Source organism: Astatotilapia calliptera, chromosome 12, assembly GCF_964374335.1.
Source record: "Astatotilapia calliptera chromosome 12, fAstCal68.1, whole genome shotgun sequence".
Classification (NCBI taxonomy): Eukaryota; Metazoa; Chordata; class Actinopteri; order Cichliformes; family Cichlidae; genus Astatotilapia; species Astatotilapia calliptera.
In genome coordinates, this window is record NC_137433.1 from 1,201,405 (window position 1) to 1,215,205 (window position 13,801).

At 40.3% G+C, this 13,801-nt stretch overlaps 1 long non-coding RNA gene across 1 annotated transcript; it reads left to right on the forward strand.

Annotated features, from left to right (window-relative positions):
• Window positions 1-994: 994 nt before the first annotated feature.
• On the forward strand, window positions 995-12,880 carry LOC113033176 (uncharacterized). The gene is made up of 3 exons (XR_003274004.2): window positions 995-1,725; window positions 2,851-2,985; window positions 4,268-12,880. It is a non-coding gene; the product is annotated as an uncharacterized LOC113033176 (long non-coding RNA).
• Window positions 12,881-13,801: the final 921 nt, after the last annotated feature.

A 13,801-nucleotide genomic window follows, 5' to 3' on the forward strand; every position in this document is an offset into this window, starting at 1 on the left:
AGAGCACTTATGCAAATATGTGATGTCTTGATAAATGGCTGTTAAACTTAATTGTTACAACTGGTAAAGCAGCAATGCTGATCATTTGATTAAAGATGAAAGAATTTAGACAGTTTGTAACCTTCAGTGATGTCGCAGTGTTCGTTTGACTCTGAGACCTGTAGCGGAGTTTGGGCCCAGTCACGGCTAATGATGTCAGACTTAAAGACCGGATAGTTATGAAGAGGTCCCAGGGCGCATCTTCCCCAGCCGGCAGTCGTCCGGCAGACTCCACCAGTACAACATCGTCGGTAAACACTTTACCGACATCCTGGAGTCAATCAATAAGTGATTGTCCAGCTTCGATGCGAGGTTGTCCCTGGTGGAGATTTTACACCGGGAATTTAAATCCCTGAGGGAAATCAGCCAGCAGCAGGTGGAAACACTCGCTGCTGAAACCATCTCACTACGGGACTTGGTCAAGTCTCTAACTGAGAATGTGACCCAGCTTGATATTGAAAATGAAATAATAAAAGAGACTGTAATTGATCTCCAGGCCCGTAGCATGAGAGATAACCTTGTGTCTTCTGGTATCCCAGAGTCTGCTGGAGAGGACGACGAATCAACGGTTAAAACCTTCATTAAGACCCACCTGAAGCTTCCTGAGGACACCATAAAGAACAACTGCTTCGACTCAGTCCATCGTATCAGAGCTATGAGGCCTGGTGTCGGGAGACTGTGTCCTATTGTGGCCAAATTTAGTCTTTTCAAGCAGAAGGAGCAGGTGAAGAGTCGCAGCAGGGAGCTGAAAGGAACGGACTTCAGCATGAACGACCAGTTCCCTAAAGAGATCCTGGAACGACACAAGGTCCTGTTCCCAGTCACGTCTCTGAACACCTAGATTGCACACTTGGTCTTGGGGAAAGAAATGTAAAGGTTCAAAACAGCAGGACCTCAGCGCTGTCAGCAGTACACAAATATAATCAAACAGTATATGAGCCACTTTGGGCTTTGCGACACATGGCGCTCCCTTCACCCCAACAGTAAGGAATTTTCTTTCTTCTCACTTGTCCATCGCTGTGATGAGGGGGAAAATAATTTCTTTCTCATCACATAAAAAGAAAGAAGAAAACAAAAACATTCAGCAACTAGAAAAAAACATCAAATCTTTAGAAGAAGCCTACGTGTCCGACCAAGGTCAGGAAATAATGAACAAAATGCAAGAACATAGAACATAAGATCAGTGTTTATGGAGATGATGTGTTGCTTTTCCTCCAACATTCACAAACCAATCTCTCTGAGATAGTCACGCTAATAAACTCTTTTTCAAGAGTTTCAGATTATTCAATAAACTGGTTAAAATCTGCAGTTCTTCCGTTGAATTGCTCCTTCCATAATTCTTCTTTTGCCCCACTGCAATCTGGAAATATTAAATACTTAGCTATTAATGTTTCTACTAAGCTTGCAGATTTAACTAAATTAAACCACATCCCAGTTCTAAAGAAAGTACACTGTAAAAAAAAATCCGTAAAAATACAGTACAATCTACTGTATAAACGTGAAGGAATTTTCCGTATTAGTCATTTACAGGTATTTTTCTGTATTTCTCAACTACTGCAATGCATTGTGGGAAAAAGAACCTGAAAAGGAGGGAAAAGTAAGCGCAAGAGCAGCCATTAGGCTTCTTTCAGGCTTCATCTGGATTTTGGATTCTGAAGTTGGAGAAACTGCCTTCAAATTTCTGTGGTAAGTATTAAAACTCATGTTTCGTTTTATTAAAATAATGTTTTTCAAAAGACTCCGTGTTTTTATTTAGAAAGAATTGTTAATTTATTTGTTAACTGGTTTCGGCTGTCTCCAGACAAGTCAGGAATATTTTGCTGACTCATTTTTTAAAATAATTGTTATTTAGGTTTAACATGACTTAAGCTTTATTTTAGTTAATGTTAAAATAATTTTTACTGTGATACCACCAGTTTTGCCCTTCAGTGGCTGAACCAGTTTTCATAAATATTATAGTTAGCTGTCTGTGTCTCTCTGGGTATTACACAGCTGTGACTGCTAACTAGCTAATTAGCAAAAGTCAGCGATGTGGATAACTGGGAAAGTGAGAACTTCATGGTTCTAGAAATTATTCTAGGACTCTAATAAGTACTGTATCAATACCTGTGTTTTACAGTTGGCTCTACTGTACACTTTAAAGGGTTTCAGGCAAAGTTACACTAACCCTAGTTTAAGCCTCAGACCTTCCTGGCTGACGCTAGCAAATGCTAATGTTAGCCTCTGATTTGGGCTGCTAAAGTAAAGACTTTTAGCTAGCTGACCAGCATAGATTATTTCGGTGGTTAACAGACTGTAGTGGTAAAATTATTGAAAGTATAGTTTCACCTCAGCACATTTACAATTACAGTATGTCTATTTTGTAGCACATAGAAATGTTTAGTTAATATTTACAGACAGACACATTTTCCCTGTAACTGTGTTTTTACTCCAACATTTGTTGAAAATGTAATTTATGAAATGCTGAGCAGTATTTCTTGTATGTGGAATATTTTTGTCACCCCACTGTGCTAATGTGATTAAATACTAAAAATTATTACTAAAAAAATTCAATAATAAATCAATAATAACTATTTCTTGATTGAACTATAATGTAAGTGCAGTGCTGGTGTGCAGGGGCTCTATATGCCTTGTCTATATCAAGCTTTTAGCCAAATATAAGCAGAGATATTTGTATCTTTCTTAAAAATCCAGATCCTTACAGATTATTTGAGAAATGGATCAACAGCTATCACTACTTGAAGCACTTTAAGTCCTGCAGTGGAAAAATATCCCTTATTTCACCTTTGATCACACACTTTGGTTTTCCAGTGCAGAGCAATGGCCAAGAAAAGGAAAGACTTCCCCGAGTGGAAAAAAAGATGAAGATACAAGCTGGTGATGATCCAGAGCAGCTGGTCTCAGGAAATGAAGAAAAACCCTGATCACCTTCTCTACAAACACAAGGTGAGTTTAATGTTGTGGTTGATTTAGTTTTTCAAGGTATGTATGTTACTTTAATTATAAACTGCTTTTGTTGCAACAGAATGGTGTTATGTGTATGCAACTCTACGTGAATTATAATCCTTTGTAGGGCTGCGTGATATGACCAAAATCTCATATCCCAATATAAGACGTATCTCTCCTGATAACGATATATATCACAAAATAGTGCATTTTCTGTAAATTCTGTGATTCTCGGGCAACTCGACTTATGTGAAATGTTTTCAGTTGGGCATCGTGTACCTGGAGTCGAGTGTTTTGACCGATGCATGAAACTATACATTTTTAGACATGAGTTTAAATGGCCGCCATTTTCTTTCTGAGTATTTATTACACGGCGTGCTGCAAGGAAAAGCCTGTTCTAACGTTTGAGTCTAAGGATTATTTTGAGCACCTGACGACTCTTTTTTGCTTTTCATTCGTAAACTCTCTCGAAACTCTTTCATGTGATTCTTGTGTAGGTGGTTAAAGAGGTTTGTCGTGTTCGAGTGGTGGTGGGGACCAGTTTGTGGCATAATTTGCATAGTACAGTTTTCTGGGGCGTGTCAGACTTTTCATAACCAAACCATGTCCATGCTACAGAGGTAGCCCCTCATTTAACAATAAGGTCCTCGATTTCTTTTGACTGGTCCTTCTGGTTCTGCCTCATCCTTGCTGGCCATGCTGGTATTCTCTGTGCCTTCGTCTGCGTGGTGACTGTAAGCGCCATTTATAGTTACTTGATGTTTTTATTTGAGGTCATTTGTTTGATGCATATTCTGAAATTTTATGTTTGAGAATAATGTATATCATTTCAGTTTAGTTTGAAAAGTCTCAACAGAAACTTGAGCTTTATTGTGAAAGGTTTATGTGGAAAATAAACAAGCGGACGGCGGAGCCACACGATGGTTTTATCCTCATTGTTGGTAACGAAAGTACGCGTAAAAACAGTCACTTGTCCGTCCATAGTGTGGTTATTTTAAGTATAAGAGAAGGAGGGAACTTTAAGAAATAATATAGCAACTACAGTGACCATCAAAACCATGAAAAAAATATTGCCGTAAACAGTTTATTTTGCAACACCACAAAACAAAGAATAGTGTATAATATGAAACGATAGACATTTTTATATCGTAATCTGATATATATCGTCATATCGCACAGCCCTAATCCTTTTTTTGTTTATGTTGTTTATGTTCTAGGTAAAAAAAATTATAAAATGACAAACTTTTTAAAAATGTCTTGTTGTTTCTCTTTTTTTCCTCAGAATAAATTGCGACTAGTCTCAATGGCTGACATGGAGGAGCAACACAGCGACACGTTAACCCCGACTGCTGCAGTTCCTGTATGAACTGAGCAACTCTTAAAATCCAAGGAAAAGCTGAGTGTATTTTACTTAAAGCTCAGATGGACCTTGATGTACTAACATGCAGGCTGCATTCAGGACTTTGTCACACTGTTATATGAAGAGCGGTAACAAGACTTTGTAGTAATTTGTCTTACTATTGTCTTATTTGTTGTGATTTAGGGTCTGTGCGCACAAGCAGAGGTTTTTGTTTGTAACTGTAACCTCGTTTTCAGAGCCTTGTCTAACATTTAATGGTCATGAAATATGTCAGACTTTTTCCTCTACTTAACCAGCTTAGAGAATTTGAACAAAAGGCCACAGACAGCACAGCAGGTATAGTCTCATCTCGTTGTCCACCTTAGCGTTCATAAAGGGTCATATGATTGCTGGGTTTCTCTGCATTATTACAGGGTCTTTACAGTACAAAGTACCTCGAGGCAGCTGTGTTGTGACAATATAAACAAGTTTACATCACATTAAACTGAGTTTAAAAAATTAAAATTAATTGGATGACACCAGTATGTTCCTTGAGTATTAATGTATAGCAACTTGGTTGTCTTAGAGGCATCCCAGCATGAATCAGAGATGAGGTTCAACTTTAATAGAGTTTGTTTTGAGTCATGTAGTTTTCACTAAAAAACGATGCTAACACTAACTCTTCTGATGTTGTTTACTTTTCTTTTTAGTGTTGTTGGCCTGACTTTGAGCACGCCACGCGGACGGGTCTAATTCAGTGCCAGGTATGGTATATGAGGGGCCAGTATTTTGTGAAAATTTGTTCTTATCGTGTGACAGTATGTAGCCCGATACTATATTGTCTAGAACTGCCTGCATGCAGGACTGTGTTTTGAGCTACAGCAAACAGCCTTTTGTTTTAAACTTGCATAATTTTTCTTCATTTTTTAAAAATTATGCAAATTGTCTGCGGTGCATTATTGCTGGTGGCTCGATCCTCACGGCAGTCAGGGTATATGTGTGTATACATATCAGGCTTTGTCATTGATGTGCATGTCCCAGCATGAGTCAGAGTGAACCACGAGTGTGCTCTCCAAAACAGATAGGGACCACTTAGTAGCTTCTAGGATCCCCTACTTCTATAAATGCCCTGCCACTGTAATTTGTGCTGTCCCTGTCCAGTAGCCTGTTTAAGGATTCAGATACAGTACACAGAGATTGTAGCATGCTCTCTTATCCTATGCTTGTCAGCAGCTGAGTGACACAAGCAGCTAACTTTCTATTTTAAGGATCTGCCAAGGGTGTTCTTGTGAAAAGAAGCTGCTGAACAACTGAAGTGATTTTGTAGTTTCCTTTATTCTGCAGGGCTAAATTCTTTCTTTTTACCAGGTAGACTGAACAGCACTCGCTGATGTCCTATCTGCTATTCCAGAGCTAAATAGCACTTAGATATCTGTGGACGAGATGGGAGCGCTGCATTATTTGCAGATTGTAAACATTGCATTATTGTGCCCTGTAAAAGTTTACAGATTGCAGGCGTTTGGTTTTACATGTCACAGCCTGTGGTGTGAAGTCATACTCAGATATAATTCATACAGCATATGGACATAGTGTGGCAGACATCTGAGGCATTCTGATGCCGTCACATTTTCTTGGGTCAACCAAACCTGATGAAAGTTTCCAGCTGAAGCCCTAAAAATCAGCTACGTTTGTGTATTTACTACAGTCGTGTAAAATGTTCATCATTTACTCTCTTCTTCATGAAGGGAGCATTTCCCCTGTTTTAGCGATAGCCTATTGAAGTACACAGGTGTTGGCTGAACTTTTGTACTTGTTGGGGTTTCTCTGTATTATTGTACCGAATGATTACATTTCCACATCGGGCTGTCGACCTTCGAGCCATGATTCCCTCTCTATTAAAATTAACCTTCTTGCATGGTCGTGTTTTCATAGTGACAAATATAATTTATGGCAGTGAGGAACAATGTTGGTGAACATCAGCACTGTATATAAATGGTGTCCATAATATTTTGGACATCTCTCAGTAACCCTCTGTGATAAAACACTTCCAGGTGAAGAGCAACAGAGGTTGTTTTTATTTCTAAATATAGACACTTAGACATTTATATACTGCATCATAGTATAACATCATATATTCTTTATAGTTTTCCATTGATCACAGTTGACTCCAAGCCTGCAGCAGCAATGGTTAATGCGCTGTGTCGGTCAGTTTCTTTGCTCTGCATGCTGGACACTCTGAGACTGTGCTGACTTTAGTGCCACATCAGGAAACAGCCGCCAAAGCTGAGAATCTGCATCACAGAAGAGCAATAAATACTTAGTGATATTTAATCCTTTGCCAACAAAGCCTTTGTCTACAGGATCTCAGGTTTGTTCATCTATTGAGCTGATTAACAATGTGTTGTTATTACACAATAGGATCAGATAAAAGTGCCAAAACCTGTCATATTTGCAGCTCGCACGAGGACTTAAGACAGAGCAGCTGCTTCAAACTAATAATGACGTTGTCGTTCTCTTTGCAGGAAATTCTATTTTCACGTCTCAACACTTTTCCCACTTACATTTATTTCCCTGATTTATGCAGACAGATTTCATCGACAAATCAAAATGACCTTTGTTCACCGTGGAAATTGTCGGCTGTACATATTCACTATTTTGTACGTTCCCAGGTTAATAACTGTCATGTCTGTTGTAGTCCACATTTAATAACACCTATTGCCAGCAATTTGACTTTTGAGATGGGAATATCTGCATGCATTTTGTACCACAACTGTTTCAGGTTAAAAGACTGACAAGTAAATTCAGAGAAGTCACAGAAAAATTACTCATTGCATTCATTTTCCACTACTTGAAATATATTTGTGGAACTGTTCACATAACAAATCTCAAGTATTGCTTCTATATGTATGTAGATCAGCTAATCCTCACTGCGCAGCTCAATGGCTATGATTTGAATAAAGTTTGTGCAGCAAATGCTACGGCTGTGTTTTTGTGATAATAATGATTAAACAGCAGGTCTGAACTTAAAGCTACACACGTGGACTCATTTCATCATTTTAAACACTGTATTTAAGAGATTTAACTGAAGCTGCAGCAACAAATCCTCACACATGAAAAAGAGTTCAAATTAGTATAAAAATGTTAATAATGTTAATACTGCAAAAAATAATACACAGCAAACATGAAAAACACTCATTTTTGTTGCTACAGATTTTTAATCAGGTCCAAAGCAGCTGAATTCTGCAGGCTGGGCAGGAGGTCGCTCAGTACAGATCTAAACAGTGTGAGGAAAGGAAATGCATGACGAACCTGTAAGAGTTTGACCTGGAAGTTTTTTTGTGTATTATTTCATACTTGTTATTCTGTTTTTTTAGTAATGGATTAATTAATTTACTTTTTTAAATTCTGACAATAGGCCTTTTTACCACTCAGGATTTATATGACAGCTTCACCATTTACGCCAAAGCTAATTTATAATGATATATCAATAATTTGTTAAGAAAATGATCATCTGCTAGCAGCTGCCAAAGAAACATATCTATATCATTTTATAAATAACTTCAAGTAGTGAGGTAATACTGGCAGATGCTCTAACATATTCAGATATTTCTTACTAATGTTGAAGTCTCTTTGTTTCTAGGTAACAATGCAAATATTATGTTTAATGCAGAGAAACACCTGATGGTCGTTTAATAACCAGGCCTGCAGGTAAAACTGCCTGTTTACTTTGATAATGAAGTGATAATAATTTGCTTTATTGTCACTGAATAACAGAAAGTGTAACCAATATATGTGTAAATAATTAGAGAAAAGAAATAAATAAAAACTTCTGACAAAATACTGTTTGAGACCATTGATGTCCTTCCCTTTATGAAGAGTATGCAGAGAGGAGCGTGTGTAGCTTTGTTACATGTTTTGCACATTTCTATAACCTTCCACGCACTTCATGGTAACACAACTCTCTTAATTTTCAGTCTCGATTTCACAGTGACACTCAGTGCGTTGAGATTTTAAAGCTGCCTCTGACGCCGTCACCTCGGGTTCACGCTGCAGTTCTGCTGCTCGTCACAGACGTACGCACACTTTTCGTGCTCAGGTGGCTCCGCTGGAAACAGGATCTCAGCCCCATAAACCACAAAAGGTCTGAACTGGGACAAGATAGTTGCAAGAGAACAAAAATCAGACCTATATTTTGACACAGTGCAAAAACAGAACGTGCCTCACAAAAGTATAAAAATTAAATCCGCTCCCAGCGTCTCCGGAGCGTCTCCGCTTCCTGTTTAAAACTAGTGAGGCATTATTATTGTCCGTGTGCTGATGTCCTGACTGCTGGAGTCTGGGCAACGTCTGCTGCAGCTGATCATCTGTCACTCAATAGTACTATCAGTGTGATAGTGTGCTGACTGTATATGGAGACTGGGTTGTTGCTCTGGAGGAGATTATTGGCAGGTGACGGCAACATGTTTGAACCAAAATTTTTCCACAGTCCAAAAATGTATAATTATGTTCTCACTGACCACATGGTTCATCTGTGATCTGATCTCTCTGTATGTACAATCATTCAGTTTGTCGTGTGTGTATTCAGACGGATGCGTCGTTACAAACAGACGTTTAAAAGATTTCGGTTATGGAGCGCAGTCGGACGCTCACACAGGGCTTTATTCTCTTCCTCTGAGCAACCTGCTGGGAGACTGGGCATTGGACCATCAACCTTGTGAGTGACCCACTCTGCCTCTTTTCTTCCTATGTGTTTGTGTTTCTACCTTCATGATCCTCATCAAAACATGTAAATATCATTTGTGAACATTACACCTTTCATATTAATAACAACATAATTCTGCCTGTAAGTAAAATCTTGACTTGACTGCATGAATAACGTGTCATTCATCCAGAGCAGTGTGGAGGAGACTCATGAAGGTCCAACAGAACAAACAGCACAACGTTTGTTTCTGGTAAAACACACAGAGCTCGACAATCATCTCAGATGCTTTTACTAACGTGAAAATCTGTACGTTGAAGAAGGAAAATCCTCGCGGCTCACCGTGAACAAAGACATGTTGGCTTTGTTAGTGGGTTAGTTGGAAGCACACAATGTGCTCGCCGGGAAGGTGCCAAATTGGAAACTTGGAGAAAAGCAACAAAAAACCTCATTGGGAATCAGCAGACGTACCCCACCCACCCGACACACACACACACACACACACACACACACACACACACACACACACACACACACACACACACGACTTTTATCAAAGAATCTTTCATAAACACATTAGGGATGAATTGCCCACCTGCATTATGTTTTCCCTTCCTACTTTGCCTTCCATTTTTCCTGCCAACTGCCCAGGACAAAGAAGAAGGTGCACCTCTAAGGTGTCCTCTCAGTGGAGAGGGTTTTTTATTTATTTCAAACAGGCAAAGCCTTCTCTCCCCTCACACCAAATGCTATACAGTGGGCCCCAGCTTTATTTCGCTCCGTGGGGAAAAACCTGAGTAGGGGACAACAGAAAGTGGCTTTAGAATACAGGTCTGAAAGAGGGCAGCTGTAGACTGAATAAGACTCTATGTCCTTTTGTGTTTTAAATGAGCATTGTCTGTCACTCAGTCCAGGGCATACACTCTGTGGCAGCCACGGTGGAGACATCTTAAAGTGTTACACTGTGAGATGACAGAATACAGCAGGTTTAAACAGCATAATACAACGTCACTCGGTTATTTTACTGACGTGCTGCTGTGTGTGTGTGTGTGTGTGTGTGTGTGTGTGTGTGTGTGTGTGTGTGTGTGTGTGTGTGTGTGTGCCATTGAAGGCCCTCTCCAGGTGAAGGAAAGTGAGGAAGGTGATTCTCTTTGTCACCCTGTCTTCACTACCTTGTCCTGCTTTGTGTCCCTGAAACTATAATGAGAATTTCAAGTGTGCAGCCACCTGGTAGATCCACTTTCTTTTCTGTGGCCGTTCCAGTTCCATACTGGCTTTGGCTGCTAAAGTATCACTGGAAGACTGGTCTGTCCATCGCTACAGCCGACGATGGACTTGTTGAGCTCTCAGGGAGAAATTTAGCTTGTTTCATAAAGTGGAATAAAAGAGACACTTTGAATTTTGAATGTTATTTAAAATTGTTCAGTATTTGTACGATATATTTTTATGATGCTGTTTTTATTAAATGGGGCTTCCTTATTAAAAATAAGATGACGTTTCACTAAATAAACCAAGATGAGAAGAATATTTGTATTTATTTACCAGCTTAAATTTTCATCATGTTAAAATGTGGACATGAACAAAGAGGCCCTGGTGGAGTCCACAGGGGTTATTCATAGACAAACAAATATCATCTTTGTTGCCAGAGTGATATTAAACCATATTTCCTTATTATAAAAAGACTGCTGAGCTCACCACAGTTCAGTGAAGCTTGTTCATACGAGTGTAACGCGTTTCTGTTTTACAGCCATGTCCTGCTTCAAATAGGAGAAACACTGGAGGAGGAATTAGGGCAGTTATCAGGGACCCCCAGTGTCAATCCCTGTGCTCCTCTCAATCATCAGCTCTCCTCACCGGGCCTGAAAGATGCCTCAGACTTTTGTCACCAGCAGGTTATTGTATTTCTAATTAAGCCAGGTTAATCTCTGAAGCCGCTTTGTGTTGTTTGCAAAGTGATATGGGGCCATCACTATGGCAGAAGTACCAGGACAGTGCAACGGAACAGAGAATGGCTGTTTTCACAGAGCAGTAACTGAACATCTCCCAGGAAAATGACACATGTTATATGCAGGAGAAGCCTGGCAGTGCTGGGGCGAGTCGCGGCGTTGTCCCGCTGAGACGATGGAGGACGTGAGCAGAAAGACTGCTCAGTGGTTTTACTTGCACCAATAAGGAAAACATGAGATGAACTGTAAATTATAAACTAAAATCCTGTTTCTGTTTTTTATTGGACCAAATTAATGTTAGTGCCGCTCACTCACTATTATTGCCTGAATACAACACTTGGATCACAGGGAGGGCCAAGATGTCACCCCCAGTGTATCTGATCAGAGGACATGTTGCTTCACAGTGGTCGTGTGTGCTGTGCAGGCTGGATGTGTCATGCAGCCTGAGCGGCGAAGCCATCCTACCGTCTCTGTGTTCCTCAGACACTTACAGAGAGCCGTCTCTCTTCCCTCGGATCAAATTTCAGGCCAAAATAAAGAGTTTCAACACTTTTGTCAGAGAAGTGAAAGACTCATCTCTCTGTGGGTCAGCGTGGACAGACGCCAGCAATACTGTGCTTCTGACCTACTTATGTGAACCGGCAACAGACTTCCACAGTCCAAACAACACAAAGGAGCTACCTATAAAACAAACATGGCAGCAGGCTTTGTGCCTCATGTGATTGTGGATGGGGGCGGGGCTTAGGTTAGGGTTACTCAGTTAGTCTGAAATTTCAAATGAATATAAACAAAGTTATAATAAATTATAGAGCTTTACTTGACTACATGTATGTATGTTATTGCAGCTACGATCTGCAAACGTTTCCAACAACGTTTAGTTTGTGCACATCACCTGAGCCTGTGGGCCTCCACAGAGGAGCGACATCATCTGTAGCAACTGATTCTGGATCAGCTGGAGAGACATGCGTGTTAGCACTAACATGCTGCTTTCAGTGCCTTTAACGGGACAGGAAATCATAACGTCGATTTTGGGAGTTCACAGTATTTTTTGTTTGATCAGTCATTCGGCTGCTACTCGTTTTTGTGTATGTTGTGAGACACGAGACAAGAATGAGCGATACATGTTTCAAAAAGACATTCAGAGCAAAAAGTGTGTGTGTGTGTGTGTGTGTGTGTGTGTGTGTGTGTGTGTGTGTGTGTGTGTGACAGATAGATAGATATAAGGAGAGCTTTACATTATTTTATTTGTGCCTCGTATGTTTGGACATGTTTTGATAAATGTTCTGTACATTTTTCACTTTCTTAGTAACGTATGCGGGAAGCTCAAGGCTTTTGCACATGATCTAAAATAACATCAAGTGTCCTGCAGCCTGCAGCACCTTTTCCTGTCGAAAGCATGTCCAGTACTGCAACATATGGCAGAAAGTTAATTGAATGCGGTGCACAGCCTTCTTCCTTGGTGTCATTCATATATCTGGATGACTGCATTTATTTTTGCCATGGTGGGATCCAGTTTCACTGGGAGAAAAAAGTTTACCAGCATGATTCGTATGATTCATCACAGTTCCTCCCAAAAGCTGTGTGCAAAAAAATTAACATGCAATTACCGTGTCAGACAGTAGGAAGAAATAGCTTCAGCTTACCGAGAGCTCTGTGACAGGTACATTGTGGGAGAAGTGATTCTTGCACAGGGGGTAAGTGAATTGTCATTACCTGTCTGTTTCTTATGACACTTGGCTGGGTGCCATCTGATTTGTTACTGGAGTTTTGAATTGGCCTGCTGCCCTCGCTGCGGCAGGCAGCCGAACCAACCAGATTAGCAGGGGGCAGACATTAGCCTCTCCTTACAGGTCAAGAGCTCAGCCACTCAGAGGTTACACATCAGTCAAGCAGGGTGTGAGATTTGTGAAGTTGGGGAGCAGAGATGTGCCTCTTTGTGCTTATTCAAACATCACAAAATGATGGGGGAGGGACGGGGGAGGGGGGTATAAGAAATGCTGGATGGCTGCTCTGCTTGGAGTGGCTGATTCATGGTGAAAACCACAGTGAGAAGGATCAATACAGTCTATGCTGTCTCCATTAGCTTGATTAAAAAGAGGATGGATGAGAGCTACAAGCTAAACATCTTTATTCCACAAATTATAGAGGGATAAACATCTGGTCTGTAAACAGATGCAGAAAAGAGAACGTCACACTCAGGGTCAGCTGATGGCTTTGTGCTTTACTGACGGGGGAAGATTTCACTCATTAATATTCCACAGAGTGATCGCAGGGCAGGGTTCAGCTCATAGGACAGTAAATCTGGAAGCAATTCATCGCTGCATCTCTTATATTTCCTTTAACTAACCTGCGTGTTATTTTGTCTAAATCTGTTTTGCATCTTTGTATGAAATTCCAGAATGACGTTGTTGTTGTTGTGTTAGGTGAATACAATGAAATGGTACATAATCAAATGTGAGAGGGTTCAGCTTCCAGCCTGGGCATGTGTAAGTAGTAAGGCTCCCCAGACTAGGCCACCAATGCTACCCACGCCGGTCCGCCATATGTGAGATAGAAAACTGAAGCTATATCGGATGGACGTCACCCGGATATAAAAAACGCCCACATGTTGAGGAACCAGGACACACTGATTCAATTTAATTTATATAGCACCATGTCACAAAAACAGCTGCCTAAAGCCGTTTTCTATTGTAAGGTAAAGACTACAATAATAAGTTAAACCGTACCTTAAAAACCATCTCCAGACCCAGCAGTGATGATCCACCTGGTAAAGTAAATCCGTTGGCCTTCAGACAACAACTCTGACAGCTAAAGATCCAAATGGCACACGCA